Raw genomic sequence first — 9582 nt, forward strand, 5'->3', positions numbered from 1 at the left:
TCATTTTTTTAAATTTTCTCCACTGTTCAAGAACCAACCTTAAAAAAAAGAGAATAATTTTTCGTTTTCGGTTGTAAAACTGTAAAACTCTTTATGTGCCCTAACCAACCCTAAAAACGTAAACCAACTCGTTACCCGACGATAAACACTCCGGAAACAACACACAATTCACTATTGGAGTTTGTATTGATGAATTAGTGGATGGTTCTGATTTCCACTCATTGTAAAAACCGCGCCAGCCGTGAATCAAAACCTACGCAAGAAACTCTCAGATCACGACGCGCTCCATCTCTCTGCATCGACTACCCACCCACCCACTCATAGCCTTACAATCCGACCTACTGAACACGATATCTTGTGTAGAACTGACCCATGCCCCGGAGAACTCAGATAACAGGTACGTTATCAGGCTGCTATCAGTCCCGGCCGCAGATAATATTCAAGTAAACAGATTATCCAGACACAGCACACAAAACTGAAACATTAAAACAAAACATTAGGAACTTAACCACTTATCAATATACCCCCAAAAATCATGTTATTTGTCATTTGCACACCCTAGTACTATATATATTTTTTGTTCAGGAGGTGAGCAGAATACGTTGGTAACGTCAGATTCGTGATTTGACGCCCCAGCGTTTAATCTTACTGGTACGTAATATTGTTTTAGTGGGTCTCCCTAAACTGGATATTTACCAAAAATTAAATGATAAAACACACACACACGCATATATATATATATATATATATAATGGGCGGTAAATCTTAAGATCAGCGACTACCGCTCCAATTGCCGTAATTTTTTGCATACTAAACACAGGTTAACGTAATTTCACCGAAAAAAATAGTCCGATTATCGCTAACATATAAAAACCAGTTTTTCGGCAGTAACAATGTTGGCAATACAAAACACATAAATAACAAGATTTTTGACTATCAAACTAAAATTAACAATGGCCGACCATGGTCGTTTTGATGAGTTGACAGTAGTCACGTGACAAACAGGAAAGTTTCCGATTGGCCGGGCCGATCACGTGACCTATAGGACGGCTTCGATTGAACCGCCAAGACTAAACAAACAAACCCACATGGACAAGGAATAATTATTGAAGTTATTTGAACATGGCGTGCGATGGTTCTTGGTCACACGCTAACCAAAGACTCCTAGCTTGCCTATTCAAAAACTCAGAACCACGCGAATGCTCTTGCCCACTGCGCAGCGCTTTTGCGGCTGCATGACGTCTATTAGAACAAAAAATTTAACATCGGAGTCTTATGCAAAAGTCCCAAGCCAAGATCAAACACGTCGCACTCACTGCCATAGGCTGCTTACCCACAGCCAAAAACTACAGACAGAACTAACGCGGGTTTCATTACAGGCCAAAAGAATAAGCGGTGCGCGTTTATCACTGATCAAGGATAAGGAACAAGTTTATACTAGTAAAGTAGTACCTGGAACTACTGCCCCTAACAACAACTAAATAACACCAAAAAAATCCAGTCAGGTATTTTTTAATGTTATTTTTTTCAAAATTTTTTTTTGCGGGGGGGAGTTAACGGTTTACCGGGGCGATAATCGGCTACAGACTATTTTGTATTCGGTGTGAAAATTACGGTTTAACTCTAGTGTTAGTATGCAAAAAAAATTACGGCGATCGGAGCGGTAGTCGCTGATCTTAAGATTTACCTAATGGGCTCTATATATATATAATATATATGGTATAATTTAAATAATCATTGACGTCTGACTTTTGACAGATGTAGCCTACTTGATTAAGCTATCTCAGGAAGGCGGGTAGGGTACGATAAGCGGACCCGATTTTTTAAATCGAAGAATGTAATCATCGATACCTAGTATTCGAATCTCAAATCCTAGACTAATCAATCAATATAAAAGTATCTATAGTCCTCAATAACAATCATGTTTTAAATATAAAATATAAGTTTAATATTTACAGTGATCAGACAAATTAGGCCCATTATAACCAAAAACTGAAGACGACCATATTTGCTCCTCTCACAGTTACAGTTGTTTCTTTTGCACAAATTTCACATAATGGGTTTTTTCGGTCAAGTCCAATATGTTGGAAGTCATAAAAAATATGTCTCATCATCTTTCAAAGCAATGTCGTGTAGTTTTTCTAAAATTGACTGCCATTTTATAATAATCAAATGTTACTTATATAAAATTGAAATATTACATTTACAAGTATTATTTGTAAAGTGTTTACAGCTATTGATATAGATTATTAAAAAGTTAATTGTTCAAAATAATTATTCATTATCGATTGATTATATCGATGGTTATGATTAATAATATAGTTTGCAATTTCGATATAAAAAAACTAGGTCCACTTATCGTATCCTACCCCAGGAAAGGCTATCCAATCATAGTGTCAGTCCTTAAAATTACTAATAGCAATATTTACCTGAGATATATATATATATACAGGGTGTATATTATGTCTGGAAACACCCAAATATATCCTTTAATAATTTAAATATTAATTTGAAACCTCTTACAATCGTGATAGAGATTGGGCATCTACTTTTTAGAACAATGTTTTGTTATGTCACACCAACGGGGGACGTTCCTCCTGCCGAGGGTATCGTGAATATTCTTAATGGAAGCCTATACCTTGTGATACATAATTTTAAAGGTAATAGCGTTACTGAATTGAATGCCACAAACCGCATCTCAAAGGAATTATTCTATCAGAAAATAGAGCATTTTTAGTATTGAAAATTTACTGATGTTCAACAATGTAATTTTAACATGGTTCTTGCCACAAAATGTGTTACACTAATTTTTTAGCATTTTTTTAAATGTTCAATTAAATAAAACAAAAATTTCATTTTTAAGCTGGTTCTATTAGCACAAATTTGCCATTTTGTATTACAGTACAATTATGGAAATACTTATGTTATTGATTTCTTATTACAAATAAAAAATAATGTATGCTGTTAGATAAAGTCTCTTACAACAAACGTTTTACCTGCATTTGGTGTCAAAGCAATTGTTCGAACTGTGTTCCTTCTACGTGTTTGACAATGAGCCAATCTTGTGTAAAATGATTCGACAGAGTTGCCTAACATTTCTTCAGTTATCAAAGCAATCTCCTCTATAATCCTGTTTCTTAGGTCTTCCAAATTATGAGGCTTTCTTCTATAAACATTGGATTTTAAATAACCCCCATAGGAAATAATCGATTGGTGACAAATCCGGAGATCTTGGAGGCCATTCGATTTCTCCTCTTCGGCCAATCCATTTATGAGGAAACCTTAAATCCAAATACTCTCATGTGTACCTGTCTCCATAATGGGGTGGAGCACCATCCTGCTGAAACCATACATATTATCAAAGTATTCTCCTGATGCAATTTGAATAGCTGGGATTATTTCATTTTGGAGCATATTGTAGTAAAGTTCGGCATTTAAATTTCCATTGATGAAAAAGGGTCCAACAATTTTGTTACCTAAAATTCCACACCATACGTTCAGTTTTTGTGGTTGCTGTGAATGGGACTCAGTAATCCAATGTGGGTTTTCAACTAGCCCAGTAACGGCAGTTGTGCCTGTTAACATTGCCATTTAGGAAAAAAGTTGCCTCATCAATAGTATGTTGGTCACGAAAATCTCTATTGTCATCACTTAATTGGCGCATCACAAGTTCACAAAACTCAACTCTTCTGTCGTAATCATCCTCACTTAACTGTTGGACTAAATGAACTTTAAATGGTTTGCATTTATTAATTTTCAAAATCTTACTCACAGACATAGGGTGAATATCATGTTGCTGTGCAGGCTTTTCTGAGCGATGTATGTGGGTCTTCAATAAATGTTTGCAAAACATCTAGTGCATGTTCTTCATCTGTTGCAGATTGTATCCTAACCCCTGTACGGACCTTTGGCCGATTACGTACACTCCCTGTAATTTCAAAACGCTCAATAGTTTTTTGATTATTGTTGAAAACACTTATGGGATTCCTTTCTGGGAAAGTGTCATTAAAAAAATTACAAACTTCCCGATAAGATCTTTGACGATCTGCCATATTCCTCGCATCATCAACAGAGTAATTCGTTCTCTTTCAGACAATTCCATTAAAATGCCAAATAAAAACTGAACTACTGTAATTAGATAACTTGTTGACAGCAATGCTTCAGAGACACTGATTAACTCGACAGGAATGATATGACCTTTGTCCATTTGTAATTCCCAAGCTTAGACCTGTCTAGTGAAAGCTCCATGCTCAACAAACTGAAACCTGTAGACCAGATGATTAATAACACAATAATGTTTCTCATAGGCTAGTGACCTTTGTCTCTTTTAAACCTTCCTGCTGACTGGGAAAACACCAAGTACAGATTCATAAGTAATCAGAGAAAGTGACTCATAAGTTTTATTCATTGTAATAAAAACTGGTAAATTTGTACTAATGAAACCAGCTTAAAAATAAATTGTTTATTTTATTTTAATTGAACATTTAAAAAATGCAAAAAAAATTAGTGTAACACATTTTGTGGCAAGAACCATGTTAAAATTACATTGTTGAACATCAGTAAATTTTCAATACTAAAAATGCTCTATTTTCTGATAGAATAATTCCTTTGAGATGCGGTTTGTGGCATTCAATTCAGTAAGCTATTACCTTTAAAATTATGTATCACAAGGTATAGGCTTCCATTAAGAATATTCACGATACCCTCGGCAGGACGTCCCCCGTTGGTGTGACCATAATAACACACAAACATTGTTCGCCAAAAAGTAGTATGCCCCAATATCTCCGTCTATCCCACGGATTGTATCAGAAGGTTTTCTAAATTTATATTTACAATGTATTGAAAAGAGATATTATCTTGAGGTGGTTTCTCACAGATCATTAATACTACACCCTGTATATATATATATATATGTACTATGGAATAATAGAGGTAATAGAAGACAAAAGAACAAATACTGGATGGCTGCAATTCAGTATTGAGCCACCAAACAATTTAGTATAATATCTTAATTTTTAGGTTTAGCTGCAGTATATTAAGTAACCACCATGACAATCAAATCGTCAGATATTTTGGATTCATCTAAACTACCGAACAGTAAAAATTCAAATTTTCAAAACTGAACTATATTGTGTATTTCAAATTGTAGTACAATTCAGCAGTTTTTATATCTAAAAAGTAATAGTTTAATGATTATTACAGACCTATCAGATGTATATTTATTAAATGTAATGAAAGCAGTGAACGTAAATGAAACCAACTATTCCGGCTGTCCTACAGTTGGTACGTGTCTCGTATCGCAGTGAAGGTCGTTAACAACATATTCTGTATCTAGAGAGATGTATCATATTTTAACACATTGACTGCTCTAGACAGAGCCTTCGGTACTTTGGGATTATACCGACCACACCCTGGGACATGAATCGTTATTTGACATTTTGCTTCTACTGATTACTAGATTAGCGTAGAACAATATTTTGTCAATATAAAACAGGTATAGTAGATCGAGCAAAGTCGAGCGGTCTAGTAGATAATGTGATTGTGCAGAGTCTCGCCGCACGTTCAGCTGGTGCATCGCTTTGTTGTACTTCCGTGTTTTAACCCCTAAATTTCTCCAAACACAAAAATTCAACAAAAACAAACATTACCAAACAAAACTAAACTCTTTATTGAAAAAAACACTGCTGTGGATGGAGCCTAGTACTATCCTGGCTGCCCTACAGTTGGTACATGTCATGTCGCACAGTGAAGAGTGTTAACAACGTATTCAGTATCTAGAAGGGTGTATCTTATTTAAACACATTGACTGCTGTAGACAGAGGCTTCTACTATCCCGTTTGTCCTACAGTTAGTACATGTCTCGTATCGCAGTGAAAGTCGTTGTCAATAATATTCTGTATCTGGAGATGTATCGTAGTTTTAACACATTAACTGCTGTGGATGGAACCTAGTACTATCCTGGCTGCCCTACAGTTGGTACATGTCTTATGTCGCATTGAAAGTGTTATCAACATATTCTGTATCTGGAGATGTATCATAGTTTAACACATTGACTGCTGTTGACGAAGCCTAACTACTATCCCTGGCTGTCCTACAGTTGGTACGTCTCACGTTGCAGTGAATGTGTAATCTTCTGTAACAGCTACTATATTATATTATTATTCCTTCAGATTTCTTTTTCTATATACTACTTTTAAAAAATAAGACACAGATTTAAGTTAACTTGTATATGAATTATACTCACCTGAAACTGAAGCTGATGGCAGAATAACACAGTAACATACTACATTAAATAATACTGATAAAAGTTTTGCATGATAATCATATTTACAAAACATGGTGAAAAAAGATTATGTAGTTTTTTATTTTCAAATCTAAAAGACACTGTTTCAACAGTTAGAATATAAACATGATTTGTGTTCAAGCTAATCAGTTTAACATCTTATAATGGACATTGACCTCACTTTAAACATGGTATACTGTTAATCAGTATTGATCATAGATTTATCACAACAAAGGGTAGATTAAAAGACAAAAATACATATGTAATGCTATTTTAGGTTCTAATTTTGTAACATTCTTTCTAAAACTGAATCTAATTTATTACATCTAAAATGAACAAATATTTCAGAAATTATCTTGGAAGATTTTGTAATAACCATTTAGTTTTATAATGATTCAGTTGAAATTAAAAATGACACACACTGTAACTTATACAAAATCTCCCTTACTATATTGCATTGCCATAAAATGTATACCGTAAATTTTCATGATAATTTTCTTGGTATAAAAACTCTTCTATCACACTTCAAAATATATGTTTTTTCAGATAAGGGTTTAATGTCATTTATCAGCCATATGTGTGTCAAAACTTAGATGTTATTACAACCCAAACTACAGCCAATATACAGGGTGAGTCAGAAATATGGTAAAATATTTTAAGACGAGATTGTAGAGCTAAACATAAGGGAAAAAAAATGTTATATAAAGGTAGGTCCGGAAACGCTCTATTAGTGAGTAATAGCTGGCAAAAGATTCTGCTTTGTTTTCAGTTCACCTGGTGAAATTAAGTGATTCTGAAATGTGTTTGTTCTTAACTTTTTAACTCAAATAAGGTGGATTTATAAGGAAAATCGCCTGAAAAATCAAATAAAACCACTCGCCAGAGGTTGTAGTGTGAACAGTTTTTGAGAAAAAGTATGAAATTTGCCAACTGAATCTGAATGAAGAGTTTAAGTACCACCATCAATGACTAATAGAAAGTTTCTATGAATGATTTAACTTTCAGTTGTAAGGTAATGTATTGACACTAACTCTGCTCTTCATGAATTTTGAAAATAAAAAGTATTGTCTATTATTAACTTCAATATTATTTAATCTATAAACATGTAAAGAATTTGCAGGAGGTTAATCCCTTACACAATCCCCTTGAGTAATGGTTATGCTCCTGATTGAAGATCATGAATATTACTTAGATTTGCTTGATATATAAATTCATTCAATAAATTAATGCGTTGTGTATTTTACAATAAAGTTTTCGCTTTTGTGGTTACCTAAATGGGAATTTTAAAATCTGTTGTAGGTTTTTGACATGAAACAATAACAATCATCCTTCTGTACCTGGTAATTGAAGATGGCAGATATCCTCAAGTACTGATATCAGTGACATTATCTTGACTTCATCTTGGACTGTTGGTGATCAAACCAGGAATTTAGAAAATACTTTAACTTTTAGTGTTCCGAGCAAAAGGTATGTGAAGTAGTTGGTAAAGATGCCTTGTAAAAGACATGGTTTCCAAACTTTTTTTACGGTCTGAAACTACCATACTTTTACATTGTAATCTATGCTTTCAAAGTTTAAATAATGTTGAAACAATTGGTTTGGAATAATTTTGTAATATTATGTTTCTACACCTAAGATTTTATGGTTAAACAATAATGTAAGGGAGAACTGATTCTATTTAGGGCCCCTTACATGCAGGAGCTCAGAAAGTAAAAAGCATGCTGGCATAATAGAAAGAAGATAGAAATTAATAAATGTTGTTAGATAAATCATATGCATGAAAGAAGAACAAATGTTTTTAGGTCAAATAATATAGAGGATAATGCCGTATAGTTAACCTGTTTACTTTCAAATATTCCTTTGAAAATATTGCATTTCCCATGGGAACTGGTTTTACCTTTACTCCTAAAAAAAAGTAGTTCTCTCCAATATTAATCAGTTTACACCTTAAACTTTAGTAGTTTACATCCTTCCCCTTATTTGGTCCAGTGATATGAAAGTATGCACTCGCCAACAGGACAACTAAGGGATGGCATAGTAAAAAGTTGTTTTTTCACTATTCAGTGTATGGTGTGAAAAAATAGTCACCTTTCATAACTAGAGTTTATTATATTATTAATAAATATAAAATGTAATATTATTATACCATAACCCTGGAAATCTGCTGTGGCTCCTTGTGCCTCACCGGACATTCTACTGTTTTTATAAAAAAGTTTACACCTCGAAAGGATTTTGCAATTCCATGTGGGGGTCTGTGAGACGTGTGCCATTCAACCCAGTAATAAACTAATGGTTGAAGGACTATGTACTGTGAAATTTAATCAAATGAGAAAGAATCTAAAGAATGTTTAGGACATAACTATAATTCTTTATGACACTACAAGATAGCCTATTTATGCAATCGTTTAATTTGGGTCTCTAGCAGGCTAGTTTTTATACTTACGTGGCTGGTATCATGGACGAGTTGGATCTCATCCGTCAAACAGGTTTAATATTTAGATATTATGGCCTCGCAGGTGTAGGCCATAGTCAGAGTAAAAATATACTCATATTTGATGTCTATACATACAAATGTATTATGAATAGAGTCAAGACAAATAAACTAATTGTTCATTAGGAATATAAAAGGACCAAAATACTTTGTGATAACAAAACAGAAGCCTTTAAAATAACTGTCCTGGCAATAGCCACTAAATGCACATACTGCTCATAAAGTGGACAGAGGGAGGAGCGTGTATCATGACCCGCCTGAGACTGAAACAATCAGGTTGATTTCAATACTTGCTTCTTGTATCACAATCTATCAGCTTTTTGATAATCTAATAACATCCTTTATTTGTAATTTGTTTTCCACTTTGATTATCTTACCAAGATTGGTTAAGACACATGAAAAAAGATGGTGAATAACTGGTAGGTTTTCACATTGGTATTTGGAAATAAAATGAATATTAAACATTTTTTCCAGTGTCGGCTTGGAAGATGTTTGTGCATGCTGTCTCCACCTAACACATGTATTGCACCTGATACGAAGACCCTGAATCAGATGACGTCCATGTACAATAACAGTGAAGTTACCATCATACAAGGGATCCTATTTCAACAATCATTTATAGTTTCTGAGGTGAGTGGTACAGATGAAATTGTTTTTAGACAATAAAACACAATTACGGGATAGGGTAAGTAGGGTCATCTGTCATGGGCCTTGTTGGGAGGAAGAAATTGAAACACAATTATTTAGTAGAAAACATAGTGGTAGACATTAAGGGAGTTTTAACAGTCAGACTAGAGCTGGGCAAGCC

At 34.1% G+C, this 9582-nt stretch overlaps 1 long non-coding RNA gene across 1 annotated transcript; it reads left to right on the forward strand.

Annotated features, from left to right (window-relative positions):
- The first annotated feature begins 583 nt into the window (after positions 1–583).
- Positions 584–9267, forward strand: LOC124374463. Its single transcript, XR_006923560.1, has 3 exons — positions 584–651; positions 7583–7750; positions 9249–9267. It is a non-coding gene; the product is annotated as an uncharacterized LOC124374463 (long non-coding RNA).
- The last annotated feature ends 315 nt before the right edge of the window (positions 9268–9582 follow it).

Source organism: Homalodisca vitripennis, unplaced genomic scaffold, assembly GCF_021130785.1.
Source record: "Homalodisca vitripennis isolate AUS2020 unplaced genomic scaffold, UT_GWSS_2.1 ScUCBcl_8599;HRSCAF=16766, whole genome shotgun sequence".
Taxonomy (NCBI): Eukaryota; Metazoa; Arthropoda; class Insecta; order Hemiptera; family Cicadellidae; genus Homalodisca; species Homalodisca vitripennis.